Source organism: Lissotriton vulgaris, chromosome 1_2, assembly GCF_964263255.1.
Source record: "Lissotriton vulgaris chromosome 1_2, aLisVul1.2, whole genome shotgun sequence".
NCBI classification, from domain to species: Eukaryota; Metazoa; Chordata; class Amphibia; order Caudata; family Salamandridae; genus Lissotriton; species Lissotriton vulgaris.
Window position 1 is genome coordinate 16,664,370 of NC_141686.1, and position 14,948 is coordinate 16,679,317.

Below are 14,948 nucleotides of genomic sequence, written 5' to 3' on the forward strand. Positions count from 1 at the left end.
TGGGTAATGCACCTAGGGTACATACAGCAATTTAGTGAGAGAACAGCTAGGCTGTGGGTCTAATTGGCAGGCCCACAGCCCGAGAAAGTCGTAAACCAGTGAAACAAAAGAAAAAAGTCCGGGTGATTATAGGATTGCAGACCCTACTCTCCTACAGTGGCACATTAAGTAATGCGAGTACCAAACATCCTGAGATGTCCCTAATGTTCGGCGGTGAGCAATGTGCCTCCATAGCGCACCCAGGTGAGGTAATTCCTTTGCTTGGGGGGGCGCCGCATATAGCACTTTCTGTACTCTCACCAAAGATTTTTTTGCTGATGTATGCGGTGCTCCTGAACGAGAGGGCGTGTCCCAACCGGTCTCAGCAAAACCGGACACAGATACACCACCAATGCGCACCTTCACAGAAAAAAGCAAGCGGGACACATGGTCCGGGATAGACAGAGGATTTAATGGAACAAAACAGAGCGCAGTCATTTGCAGTCCATGAAACGCTGTAGTGTTGGGAAGACGCGTTTCTGGCCGGTTTGGCCGTCTTCAGTACCAGTCTCACAGGCTGCTGGAAATCTCCCGGATGAAACGGAGACCACTCCCTTTGAAGCCGTCCCACAGCAAACCAGTGCATTCCCAGGGGGAGGGTCTGCAGAACGGATCACAGCAGAAAGTCTTGCAGAATGGACTGGGCGAAGTGTAGTTCCCACCGGACATGGCGCACAAGTTACTTACCTTCGGTAACGATATATCTGTAAGAAACAGTAGTTAATATTAGATACCTTACCTTAGAATACCTCCAGGCGTCAGACTGGATCCGGAAACTTTTGCATAGCAGTACCCTTGCGCGTCGGGAGGCGTTGTCTGCGGCTCCGCGCCCGTCGTCGTGATAATGTCGCCGGAGTACTTAGACGCCGCCCTCGCGCGCTGATGTCAGTTCTTTTACACAGCTTTTTCCGTGCCAGAAATGCAGAGCCATGATAAAAACCAACACTGGTGCCATGAAACTAGGGCCCTGAAAAGGGAATGACCTTAACCCTAGATATGGGTTCGCAGAACGGGGAGGATGGGTGGGGCGGTAAGGAATCTAAAACTAACTACTGTTTATTACAGATATATTGTTACCGAAGGTAAGTAACTTGTGCATCTGAAAGAAACAGGTTAGTATTAGATTCCTTACCTTAGAATAGATACCCCAGCAATACTAACCCCGGTGGTGGGTCTGCAAACCAATGATCACACCAGAAAGTCCTGGAGAACGGAACAGCAGAAAAAGCCATCTCTCCGGACTTGGCTGTCCAGGCAGTAGTGTCTTGCGAACATGTGCAACGAGGCCCACATAGCTGCCTGACAGATATCCTGCAAGGGGACTCACCGACCCAGGGCAGTAGTAGCCGCCGTGGCCCGTGTGGCATGAGCACGAAGCCCCACAGGAGGCTCCTTTCGTGTGAAAGGGTAACAAGCCTTGATGCACAAGACGACCCATCAAGAAATGGTTCGTTTGTTCACCGCCCGTCCCTTCTTAGCGCCCACGTAACCAACAAATAGTTGGTCATCCACCCAGAACTGGTGTGTGCGATCCAGATAGTAGGAGAGCGCACGTTTTGGGTCCAAATGGTGGAGCCCCTCTTCCTCTTTCGACGGATGCGGAGGGGGAAAGAAGGTGGGCACAGTGATGGACTGCCCGATGTGGAAGGCTGTGACTACCTTGGGCAGGAAAGAGGGTCGCGTCCGCAACACAACTTTGTCCGGATGGACTGAAAGGAAAGGAGGCTTAGAAGAAAGGGCCTGGAGCTCACTCACTCTCCTGGCAGAGGTGATGGCAACCAGGAAAGGGGTCTTCAGAGTAAGGAGGCGAAGAGGACAGTTATGAAGCAGCTCAAAGGGAGCGCACATCAGAAAAGTTATAACAAGGTTCAAGTCCCACTGAGGCATCACAAAAGGAACTGGAAGAAACATATGAGTGATGCCCTTCAAAAACCTATTTACAACTGGGGACTTGAACATGGAGGGCTGATCAGGTAGCCTTAAGAAGGTGGAAATGGCCGAGAGGTAGCCCTTCAGAGTGCCCAGAGCAGAGCCCTACTGGGCAAGAGAAAGGAGAAAGAGGAGAACCTCTAAAAGAGGGGCAGAAAGGGGATCCACAGCCTTTGCTGTGCACCATGCCACAAATTTGTTCCACCTGCAGGCGTATACTGATTTCGTGTAGGGACGCCTGGCTGCCAGAATGACATTACAGACTTCAGGAGGCAAGTCAAATGGCCTCAACTGTCGCCGCTCGATCTCCAAGCATGTAGGTGGATACTGGATAGGTTTGGGCGGAGGACCGGCCCCTGCTGCTGCGACAGAAGGTCCTCCTGAATGGGCAGACGAATCGGAGGATCGACAAACATGCTGAGTAGCTCGGGATACCAGAACCTCCGTGCCCAGTCCAGAGCCACAAGGATGACTTGGACCCGGTCGCGCCTGATCTTCTTCAGCACTCTGGGCAGAAGTGGTATAGTTGGAACAGCGAACAACAGACCACAACTCCACTCGCGACGAAAAGCGTCTACGGGCGAGTGCCGCCTTGGAAATTCCAACGCGCAGAACTGATGACATTGCACATTCTCTTCTGTGGCGAAAAGATCTAACCAAGGCTCTCCCCATTGCTAAAAGAGGCCTTGCGCCACGTCCGAGTTCAGACGCCATTCGTGATCCATCATGCACCGACGGCAGAGTTAGTGTGCGCTGGGGTTCAGAGAACCTGCCAGGTGTTGAACAACCAAGGTGAGGCCCTTATGTTCCAGCCACTGCCAGAGGCGCAGAGACTCCTGGCATAGAGTCCACGACCCCACCCCGCCCTGTTTGTTGCAGTACCACATGGCGGTGGTGTTGTCTGTGAACACCTGCACTACACTCCCCCGGACAGAGGGGAGGAATGCTTTTAGTGCAAGCCGGATCGCCCGCAGCTCCAGAAGGTTGATGTGGAGCCGGGACTCCGCCGGAGACCAGAGGTCTGTGATCTCCGCCTCTCCCATGTGCCCCCCCCCAGCCCCGGAGAGATGCGTTGGTCACAACTACGTGCTCCGGTTGGGGTAGGGGGGGGGGGATCTGCCGCTGACCAAATCGCGGTCCGTGAGCCACCACTGCAACTGTCTTGCAGTGCCCTTTGAGATGAAGACATGGTCGGACAAGTTACCCTGATGCTGGGTTTGAGAAGTTGGCCCGATATATAATGTTCACTATTCTAGTGAGCACTTTGTATCAGTCCAAACAACCCTTATTGATGATTGGTTGTAAGTCAACCTTATAGACCAGCTATCCTAGTAGCATGGATACGAGCAGTCTTCGGGCTAAACTCTAGAGGGCGTGTTAAGCCAGCTGTTATACCATCACATATACCCCTTGAACACCAAGTGAAAGGACACCACACAAGTGTTATGAAAATAAACAGTGTATTTATTTAGATCACAACAGCCCTGTACTCTTTATGAGGACAGGGTACTAAGCACACAACAAAACTCTTACGAAAATACTATAAGTTGCACAATTTACACAAATGCCCGAGGGGCACGGAAAACCATATACTACAAAAGTGGAATGCAAAATTACTAGCAGGTAAGTACTAATCTCATAGGGTTTGGAATCGCTAGGACTGGCCTACTGAACCTTCAGATTACTAGCAGGAGGCCTAGGGGACTCGGGTGCAGAGTGTGCACTCCCACGCGGGATGCGGGACAAAGTCTATGGAGGCTAGTAAAAGCAAAAGTTAGTGTTCTCGGGCGAACCCGACTAGTTAGAGCTGAAACGAAAAAGGATCTGGACCCTTGGATAGTGAGGCTATGCTGGGGCACCGAAATGCCGAAGTTACCTAGCCCAGGGGCTGCGGATGCATAGGTCTGGAAAGATGTCGGGAACCCTCGTTGTAGTCTATGGAGCCTGAAGAAAGAAGTTGCTGGCAGGCGACCAGTGTTGAAGTTCGAAGTGATCCAAGCCTGGATCGAAGATGGATGACACCTGAAAGCAGAGGGGACCAAGTTCTTAATCACTAGCCAGTGATTGTGTGGGCACCAGGATGGCACCGGGGGAAGTCACCTCGACCAGGTGAGTGGGCGAAGCTGGGCTCTGCAGTCTCACGGACCAGGAGGCGTTGTCGGCGACCAGGATGGAGGTGCGAGCTGTCCCACGATGGTTGATGCTGTCCACGTCGCTGGACCCAGGATTGGGGCAACAAGTCTTGGCAAATGCAAGCCCACGCGGTGGACCTAAAATGGTGTCTAGAGTGGACCAGGAGGGTCCGGGGTGCTCCTCTGTTGGAGGGGAGCAAGGGCCAGTCTGGAGCAACCAGTCCAGCAGTGTTGATGTCGTCGTTCGTCGTCGGGAAGGCCACAAGCCAGCGGGCTAGTAGCCAGACAACGCGGTGAGCTGCAAAAAGCAGAAGGGCCCCACGCAGATCTCGTGGAGGCTGGGGGGCTGAACTTCGGTGCTGGAGCTGCTCAGTGTCGGGGCTTCTCGGACCCCAAAGCACTCACTCAAGGATCCCTCGGCGGTCGTGCTGGATAGAAGTCGTGCAGTTCGGATGATGGCCGGTCCCTCGAGGTCTCGTCGCACCTACGGTTCTCAGCTTAGCTGTAGAGGTAGGTAGAGGTCAGAGGTGCCAGGGAAGCCGGGTCTCGTCGTGCTGGTCAGTCGGATTCTGGAGGAAGGACGTGCAGCAAAGCGCAGTGTTCTTAGATGGTGCCTGCGGGTGCAGGGTGACTACTCCTTAGTCACAAGGGAGAAATCTTGAGAAGAAGTCGAGAGTTCCTTTCGTAGAAAGTATTTTCAGGATTCAAAGATGATCTACTTTGGAAGGGGGCCCGCTCCTATCTTTATACAAGGAAAAGGAGCTGGCACGCGACTAGGTCCTGCCCATGGGTGGGACCAGGAAGGGGGGTGGTTACACCCCTCTCCCATGCCGGACTTTCCCCAGGCCAGGGGCTGGTGTGCCCCTGGAACTGGTTCTAGCCGGCCTATGCATAGTGAGCACTGGGGTGCCACTTGCAGTCACCTTCCTCTAAAGCCCTGCCTACCCAGGATACACAAAACCCTGTCTGGGATGGTGCTAGCACCGCCCCTGACAGGAAACCCTTTGTCCAAGCTCCCCTCGCTGTAAGGACTCCCAGCTGCAGGGGGTCAGACTTGTGTCTGTGGTGGCAGCATCCATTTTGTGATGCTGAGGCTCGAGTTAACTTTAACCGGGGTTCACAGTTACATACATGTCGTGTCCCTCTAGAAGGGTGGAATGCTAACCCCGTCGCCAGAATTGGCGAGGGGTTAGTATTCCAATTCGTATGACACCTTACTCGACATGTTTTGATAAAGCGATACCAGAGTTAGCATATAACCGCGAGGATTATAATGCACTTAAGAGTATATGGCATGCGTTATCATGAAACAGCTATTAGGACTTAGTTCCGCAAGCTGCAAACGGGCTCAGCTCATGCCAGAGCACCATCTCACATGATTCCAAGCACTCTGCCTTCAGGATTGTCAAGGCCTGCCATAGGAGTGACTGATAGGAATCTATGCGTCCATTTTAGGGTTAGATATAGGTATACTATATCTAAAGCAAAGGGTGATTACACCACCTTGCCCCAGCTATCGTGCAGCCAGTTGTGTCAGATTTATATGGCCAGCCAGGGGTGGCATAATACATGCTGCAGCCCCTGGTAGGCCCTGGGTACACCTATGCCCTGAGTTACAGGGTCTAATAAGGTGGCCCAGTACCAATTGGTAAATGCACCTAAGGTACATGGAATCCATTTTACAGAGAGAGCAGTAGGCCTGGGGTCCTGATTGGCAGGGTCCCAGGCCAACTATGTCAAAAATTAGCTAAAACACAGGGCAAAAAGTTGGGGGCAACCATAGTCAGGATCTACCTTCCTACTTAGGGCCCACTGAAACTTCAGGTCCCATGGCAGACCCAGAATCCGCCACCTGGCGTGATGCACCAGAAGGATGCACAAGGCCATCAGCCCCAAAACCCGCAGCGTCAACCTGACCAAGACTCGGGATAACAGCTGATAGATCGGAATCAGAGCCTAAATATCCCGAACCCGCTGTTCGGGAGGATAAACCCGAAACTGGTCGAGTCTAGAACCGCTCCGATGAAGAGGAGCTTCTAAGAGGGACACAGGTGCGACTTTGGCACATTGATGGAGAACCCCAGCAGGTGCAGGAGGTCAGCCGTAGTCTGGAGGTGGCTGACGACTATTTGGGGCGAGCCCGCCTTTAACAACCAGTCGTCGAGGTAGGGGAAGACTGAAACCCCTAACCTGTGCAAATGAGCTGCGACCACCGCCATCCCTTTCTTGAACACCCGTGGGGCGCTGGTAAGGCCGAAGGGGAGCACAGTAAACTGAAAGTGCTCGTGGCTTATCGTGAACCGCAGGTAGCACCGGTGGGCCGGCAGGACGGGGATGTGGAAATAAGCGTCCTGCAAGTACAACACTACCATCCAGTCTCATGGGTCCAGGGCAGCTAAGACCTGAGGCAGTGTCAACATCTTGAACCTCTCCTTCGGGAGGAAGCCGTTGACGTTCCGCAAGTCCAGGATAGGGCGTAGGCCCCCTTGCCCTTCTTGGGAACCAGAAAGTAGTGGGAGTAACAACCACACCCTACTTCTGGCCCAGGAATGCGCTCGATGGCCCCCTTGGCCAAGAGGGCCGTAACTTCCTCTCGCAGAAGATTCAAGTGATCCCCCCGACACGCTGTGGTACTGCGGTGGCATGGCTGGAAGGGTCGCCTCGAAGGGGAGGGAGTAGCCCCTTCGGACAATTAGCAGCACCCACCTGTTCGATGTGATGTTGCGCCAGTGGAGGAGGTGATGGCGAACCCTGCCCCCCCACTGGCGTCACGTGGGCCTGAAAGCTCAGACTAGGAGGGCTTTGAGGCGGATGCTGCGGGGGTGGATGTTGGCTGGCCTCGCCGCTGTCCCCGGGCACCACGACCGCCACCGTGCTGGATGTTGGTCTGCGGCCCGTGGCTGGCAACACACGTGGGGTCGCCCCTTCCTTGGCCACGAAAGGAGCGAAAGGCAGTAGGTTGCTGGCGCGAGCCGATAGGCCCAAGGACTTGGCTGTAGTCCTGGAGTCCTTAAAGCTCTCAAGCGCACTGTCTGCCTTCTCGCCAAAAAGGCGACGGCCATCAGACGGCATGTCCATAAGGGTGTTCTGGACATCAGCCGAAACGTTGGCAGACCTTAGCCAGGCTTGGCGATAAATCGCCACCGTCGTTGACATCGCTCTACCTAGCAAGTCCGTTGTATCCAGCCCACATCGGATGGAGTACCGTGCCGCATCTCGACCCTCCGCAAGGGCATGGGCGAGTTTAGTCCGGGCCTCCTCCGGACATTGTGGCAGCATGTCCGCGACCGTGTCCCACAGAGAGTGGGTATAACGGCCCAAGAGGCAGTGAGGAGAACATCTTTTTGTCATACTGTTCGTACCTCTTGGATTCCAGATCGGGGGGAGCCGTCGGGAATACGGTCTGGGAGTTGGAGGTCTGTATGGCCAGGCTCTCGGGGTTGGGGTGGGTGGACAGGAAGCAAAGATCGCCCGAAGCCGGGTGGTGGCGACTGGCCATGTTCCTATCTACAGGAGGACCTGTAGCGGGCCTGGACCAGGTGCCCAAAAGAACGTCAGATAAGGCCTCATTAAAAGGCAACAGAGGCTTCGAAGAGCATGCTTGCGGTTTAAGGACCTCAGTGAGGAGGTTGGTCATCACGGTCGCGACAGGGAGTTTAAGGGATAAGGCCTTGGCCGCCCGCGTCAACACTACACTATAGGCAGCCCCCTCCTCCAAAGCCACAGTAGGAGGGAAGACAAAACCAGTGTGTGGCGAGGTGTCCAGACCACTGATGTCCCCTTGCTCACCTGCCCAGTCCAGATAAGGCTGGCACTCACATGCCAGAGGGTCCTCAGACCCCTCCCAATCCGCCTCGCCACCTATCTCCTGGTACTCAGGGTCAAATGATGGGGCCAGGACATAGAAGTAGTAATCTCCCATTGGCGTGGCGGACCAAGGACGAGGTCGTCCTGGGACGGTGCCGGCGAGATCATGAGGTCGACCGGCGACGACCCGGATCCGGCAGGACCTAAGTCTCCGACCGCGCCGGGGCCGAAGCACCGAAAGGCGCCGGGCCGAAGCACCCGGCCCGCTTGGGCTCCCAGTGAGGGCCGCTTGGCCTGAAGGCGCTGCGGAACCCGACGGAGGAGTGAGCGACCTCATGGTCTCAAACATGGTCTCAATCTCCTCTGGTGTCGCGTGCTGCCCAGGGACCGGCGGGTATGGAGCAGGCCGCGACGCCTGCGGCTCCGGCGGAGCCGCGTGGGCGGTGTCGCCCGAACCCCCCGCCGCGTCACGTCAGCGTCGGGGGGAGTTGGAAGAGCGATGTCGCCTCTTCGAGTTCTTGTGCCTCTTACCTGAGGACTTGGACCTCGAGGAGTGGTGACGATCCTCCGAGCCGTGATGACTCCGGAGCTCCAGGCGCTTGCGGGACCGCTCCCGCCTAGCCTTCGACGTCAAGGCCCGGCAGTCGGGTCACGACTTGTCATTTTGGTCGGGCCCCAGGCAATGAAGACACCGGCGATGGGGGTCGGTAACCGACATCAGCCGGTTGCAGTCGACGCACAGCTTAAACCCGGGCATCCCTACCGGCACCGTCGGAGTCGTTCGACTTTGAAAAATGACAAAAAATGATCCAAAAAGTTTAGTCAAAAAATGACTGAGGGTACCACTGTTCCCGGATCGGCGCTTGCTGGCGCAGAAAAAAATAGGAACTGACATCAGCTCGCGAGGGCGGTGTGAGAAGTTGGCCTGATATATGATGCTCACTAGTTCTAGTGATCACCTTGTATCAGTCCAAACAACCCTTATGGTGATTGGTTGTAAGTCAATCTTATAGACTAGCTATCCTAATGGTAGCATGGACAAAGCAGTCTTAGGCTAAACTCTTTTGGCATGTGAATCCAGCTGTTTTACCATATATAACCCCTTGAATACCAAATGAAAGGACACCACACATGTAGTTATGAAAATAAACAAGATATTTATTAACTAACATACACCTCTGAACTCTTTATGAGGTCAGAGGGCTAAGCACATAACAAGACTCTTAAGAAAAATACGTTAAGTTGCACGAGCTACAATGTTGCCCTAGGGGCGCAACAAACCATATACTAAACAAGTGGTATAAGGAAGTTGATTAAAGGAATGGAGCTGTCCAGAGGCTGTGGGATCGCTGGGACTACACTACCCTAACTTTAGGTAAGTAATAGGAGGCCCACGGAACGCGTGTGCAGAGTGTGAACTCAAACGCGAGATGCGTCACAACGTCTATGGACAGTACAGTTCAAGAAAAAGGTGAGAACGGAAAATCCTGACTAGATAGGACTAAAACGACTGTGAATCTGGACACTAGGAGAGTCTATCTACCCTTGAGCACCGAAATGCTCTCGTTACCTCACCCACGGGCTGCGGGTGCATAGGTGCGAAGTCGTGTCGGGTTTCTGCGTTGAAGTATATGGTGCCTGAAAGAAAAGATGCTGCAGGCGACCAGGAGGAAGATGTCCGGTGTGATCCAAGGGTGGATCAGTGAAGCTGAAGACCTGAAAGCAGAGGGTACAATGTTCAAAGTCACTAGCCAGTGACTGGAGTCGAACCAGGAAGGAACCAGAGGCTGTCGTCGCGATCAGGTGAAGAGTGGACGCTTGACTCTGCAGCCACGTGGACCAGGTGGTGTCTTCGACGACCAGGATGAAGGCACGAGCTGTCCCAAGCAGGCTCTCGCTGTCGGCGGTGTCGGATCCGGATTTGGAGTCAACAGGCCTTGGCAAAGGCTACCCACGCGGTGAGTGGAAAAGACGTCTGGTGCGGACCACGAGGGTCCAGGGTGCCTCTCTTTTGGAATGAAGCAAGGGCCAGTCTGGAGCAACCAGACCAGCGGTGTTGATGTTGTGGATCGTTGTCTAGGAGGTCACTGGCCGGCCGGCAAGTGACCAGACAACGTGTCAAGCAGCAGACAGGTAGAAGGGCCCCACGCAGATCTCGTGGATGTTGGAGGGCTGGTCTTCGGAGCAGGAGCTGCTCGGGGCTGAGGCTTCTGAGTCCCCAAAGCACTTGGTCGAGGATACCTCAGAAGTCGTGCTGCAGTTTCTCCAAGATGGCCGGTCCTCCCACGTGTCTCGTCGCACCCACGGATCTCAGCTGTGCTGCAGATGTAGGTAGAGGTCGGAGAGGTCTAGGAATCCGGGTCTCGTCGGGCTCTGAAGTCTGGATCCTCGAGGGAAGACGACAAAGTGAAGCCGCTGGACGCTGATGGTGCCTGCTTGTGCAGAGTGGACTCTCCTTGCCCACAAGGGAGATTTCTTCAGTCTTCTGTGTAGGAAGTCGAACTCCAGAGTTTCTTCTTGCAGAATTTCAGTTCAGGATTAATCTAATTTGGAATGGGACCAGCTCCTACCTTTATCCTGCTAAAGGGGGCTGTGCTATCACTAGGTCCCTCCTATGGGTAGGACCAGGAAGGGGGGTGGTTACACCCCCTATCCTTTGTCCAGTTTCGCGCCAGAGCTGGGGCTGGAGTGCCCCAGCAACTGGTTTGAATTGGTATATGCGCAGAGGCACCTTGTGTGCCCCAGGCATGTCTCATTCCTTTCAGGCCTGTCCTACCTAATACACAAAGTCCTGTCTGGGGTGGTGCTAGCACCTCCCAAGGCAGGAAACCCTTTGTCCAAGCCTCCCTCGCTGGAAGGACTCCCAGCAGGAGGAGGTCAGACTTGTGTCTGGTGGCAGCATCCATTTTGTGATGCTGAGGCTCGAGGTTAACTTTAACTGGGGTTCACAGATAGGTACATGTTGTGTCCCTCTAGAAGGGTGGAATGCTACGCCCGTCGCCAGAATTGGCGAGGGGGTAGTATTCCAATTTGTATGACACCTTACTCGACATGCGGTACAAAAGGGGGTGGCAATGGACAGAGCATCTGAACCAATCAAACACTCACACCCAGTCAAAAGATCTGGGTTTAATCCATCACCGTTCTTTAGCCCACTCTGCCACCCCAGTTCAGACATGGCTATATGCAAATCAGTCTGACCTTGTGCCTCATAAGAACAGTCCAGCCCGAACTGCCAAGCCATGCCTTCCCCGGACCGGAAACAAGCTTCCGAGGACCGGTTTCTGGCATTCCAGCCGTCTTCAGCCCGGCTTGCTTGAATCCAGTGGCAAAGTGAGCAAGGGACTCACGTCTGAGCATACCCTGCCACACTTACTCGACATGTTCTGATAATGCTATGCCAAAGTTAGCAATAACCGCGAGGATTATAATGCACTTAAGAGTATATGGTATAGCGTTATCATGGAAACAGCTAAAGGACTTGGTTCCGAAAGCTGCAGACAGGCTCAGCTCATGCTAGAGCACCATCTCACATAACTCCAAGCACTCTGCCTCCAGGATTGTTAAGGCCTGCCATAGGAGTGACTTATAGGAGTATATGTGTCCACTTTAGGTGTAGACATAGGTATACTATATCTAAAGCAAAGGGTGATTACACCACCTTGCCCCAGCTGATTGATCAGCCAGTTGTGTCAGATTTGGATGGCCAGCCAGGGGTGGCATAATACATGCTGCAGCCCCTGGTAGGCCTAGGGTTCACTTATGCCCTGGGTACCTATGGTACACTGTACAAGGATTTACAAGAGTGACCCAATACCAATTGGTAAATGCACCTAAAGTACGTGGATGTTAATTTAGAGAGAGAACAGCTAGGCTGTGGGTCTGATTAGCAGGCCCACAGCCAGGGAAAGTCGTAAACCAGTGAAGCAAAAAGCAGAAATCTGGGGTGTCCATAGGATTTCAGACCCTACTCTCCTACATAACCCCCCCCCCCCAAACTTAGGGACATTAAACTAACCTTGACCAGGTGAGTCTTCTTGTTCTAAGTGGAAATACCTGGAGAGACCATCTGCATTGCCATGGTCAGTCCCTGGTCTGTGCTCCACTGTAAAGTCCATCCCCTGTAGGGAAATGGACCACCTAAGAAGTTTGGGGTATTCACCCTTCATCTGATTTAGCCACAAGAGGGGCTTATGGTCTGTCTGAATCTTAAAGTGAGTTCCAAACAAGTATGGCCTCAAATTCTTCGGGGCCCAAAATACAGCAAAGGCCTCCCTCTCAATAGCTGACCAACGTTTCTCTCTAGGGGTCAGCCTTCTACTTATAAAAGCAATGGGCTGGTCATGACCATCAATATTCATTTGAGATAGAACAGCTCCCACACCCAGCTCAGAAGCATCTGTTTGGACAATGAAAGGTTTGGAGTAGTCTGGACTCTTAAGAATAGGTGCAGTGCACATGGCCTGCTTTAGGTCAAAAAATGCCTTTTGACAGCTAACTGTCCACTGAACTTTCTTTGGCATTTTCTTACTTGTCAGGTCATTAAGAGGGGTCACAATTGTCCCATAATTTCGGACAAATTTCCTGTAGTAGCCAGACAGGCCCAAGAAAGCTCTGACCTGTGTCTGGGTGGTTGGAGGAGCCCAGTCCTTTATGGCCTGTATCTTGCTCTTCAATGGTTGAACCTTGCCTCCACCTACAAGGTGGCCCAGGTATACAACTTGACTCCGCCCTATCTGGCACTTAGTAGGCTTGATTGTGAGGCCTGCCTTTTGCAGGGCCTCCAAAACTTTCCTCAGGTGGATCAGGTGATCCTCCCAGGTGGAGCTAAAGACAGCAATATCATCTAGATATGCTGCACAGAAGTCATCCAGCCCAGTGACAACTTGGTTCACCAACCTTTGAAAAGTGGCAGGTGCATTTTGCAAACCAAAGGGCATCCCCACAAACTGGTAATGACCTCCTAGGGTAGAAAATGCTGTTCTGGCCTTGGCATCCTCAGCTAACCTGATTTACCAATAACCCGCTGTCAGGTCAAATGTACTCAAGAATTTGGCAGAAGCCAATTTATCAATGAGTTCATCTGCTCTTGGTATTGGATGGGCATCTGTCTTAGTGACAGCATTGAGACCCCTGTAGTCTACACAAAACCTCATCTCTCTCTTACCATCCTGGGTGTGAGGTTTAGGCACTAGAACCACAGGACTAGCCCAAGGGCTCTCTGAGGGTTCAATGATTCCCAATTCCAACATCTTTTGTAGTTCTTGTTGTATGCAGTCCCTGACGTGGTCAGGTTGCCTGTATATTTTACTCTTTATAGGCAGACTGTCACCAGTGTCCACCTCATGGGTGCACCAGTTTGTCTGACTGGGTGTCAGAGAGAACATTTGTCTAAAGGACTGAAGAACTTGTTTGCAATCCTTTTGCTGATGTTCAGAGAGGCTGTCAGAAAAGACCACACCACCTACTGACCCATCATCAGGGTTCTGAGTGAGCAGGTCTGGGAGAGGGTCACTCTCTTCCTCCTGTCCCTCATCTGTGGCCATGAGCAAGCCCATGTCCTCCCTGTCAACAAATGCCTTGAGCGTGTTCACATGAACTACTCTGTGAGGGCTCCTGGGAGTTCCAAGGTCCACCAGGTAGGTGACCTCTCCCTTCTGTTCAATGATGGTATGGGGTCCAGACCATTTGTCTTGGAGAGCTGTTGGGGCCACTGGCTCCAACACCCACACCTTTTGTACAGGCTGGTAAACGTACAAGTTACTAACTAATGTCTCTTACAGATATATCGTTACACAAGTAGTAACTTGTGCATCTGAAAGAGACACGTTAGTGATAGATTCCTTACCTTAGAATAGATACCCCAGCAATACCAACCCCGTGGTGGTGGGTCTGCGAACCAATATTACACCAGAAAGTCCTGGAGGACGGAACGGCCAAAGCGGCCATCCCTCCGGACTTGACTGTCCAGGCAATAATGTCTTGCAAACGTGTGCAGCGAGGCCCACGTAGCTGCCTGGCAAATGTCCTGCAAGGGCCCAAAGCAGTCGTAGTGGCTGTAGCTCGAGTGGAATGAGCTCTCAGCCCAACAGGGGGTTCCTTCTTAGCCAAGGAGTAACACGCCTGGATACACAAGATGATCCACCGAGAGATGGTCCTCTTGTGCACCGCTTTACTTTTCTTAGCGCCCGCGTATCCAACAAAGAGTTGATCATCCACCCGGAACTGCTGTGTGCGATTCAAATAGAATGAAAGCGCACGTTTTGGGTCCAGACGGTGGAGCCTCTCCTCCTCCCTCGAGGGGTGCGGAGGCGGAAAGAAAGTGGGCAAGGTGATAGATTGCCCAATGTGGAAGGCCGTGACTACCTTGGGTAGGAAGGAGGGCCTTGTCCGTAACACTACCTTGTCCGGATGGACTGAAAGGAAGGGAGGTTTACAAGACAGAGCCTGGAGCTCACTCACTCTCCTGGCAGAGGTGATGGCAACCAGGAAGGCAGTCTTCAAAGAAAGAAGGCGAAGGGGACAGTTGTGAAGTGGCTCAAAGGGAGCGCACATCAGAAATGTAAGAACCAGGTTTAAGTCCCACTGAGGCATCACGAAGGGAACAGCAGGAAACGTATGAGTGATGCCCTTCAGGAATCGATTAACGACAGGGGACTTGAACAAAGAAGGTTGGTCAGGCAGCCCCAGAAAGGCTGAAAGAGCTGAAAGGTAGCCCTTGATAGTGCCCAGAGCTGAGCCCTGCTGGGCAAGAGAGAGAAGAAAGAGGAGAACCTCCGAAAGAGGGGCATTAAGAGGATCCACAGCCTTTGCTGTGCACCATGCCACAAATTTGTTCCACCTGCAGGCGTATACCGACTTTGTGGAGGGACGCCTGGCTGCCAGAATGATGTTGCAAACTTCAGGAGGCAAGTCAAATGGCCTCAACTGTCGCCGCTCAATCTCCAAGCATGGAGGTGGAGACTGGACAGGTTCGGGTGGAGGACCGTCCCCTGCTGCTGCGACAGAAGGTCCTCCTGAAGAGGCAGACGAACCGGGGGA

The 14,948-nt window shown here is 53.1% G+C and overlaps 1 protein-coding gene across 1 annotated transcript in view; it reads right to left on the bottom strand.

Annotated features, from left to right (window-relative positions):
- SMC1B (structural maintenance of chromosomes 1B) overlaps positions 1 to 14,948 on the bottom strand; it is a 2,420,665-nt gene that overhangs the window by 575,224 nt on the left and 1,830,493 nt on the right. The gene's annotated exons all lie outside the window — the stretch shown is intronic.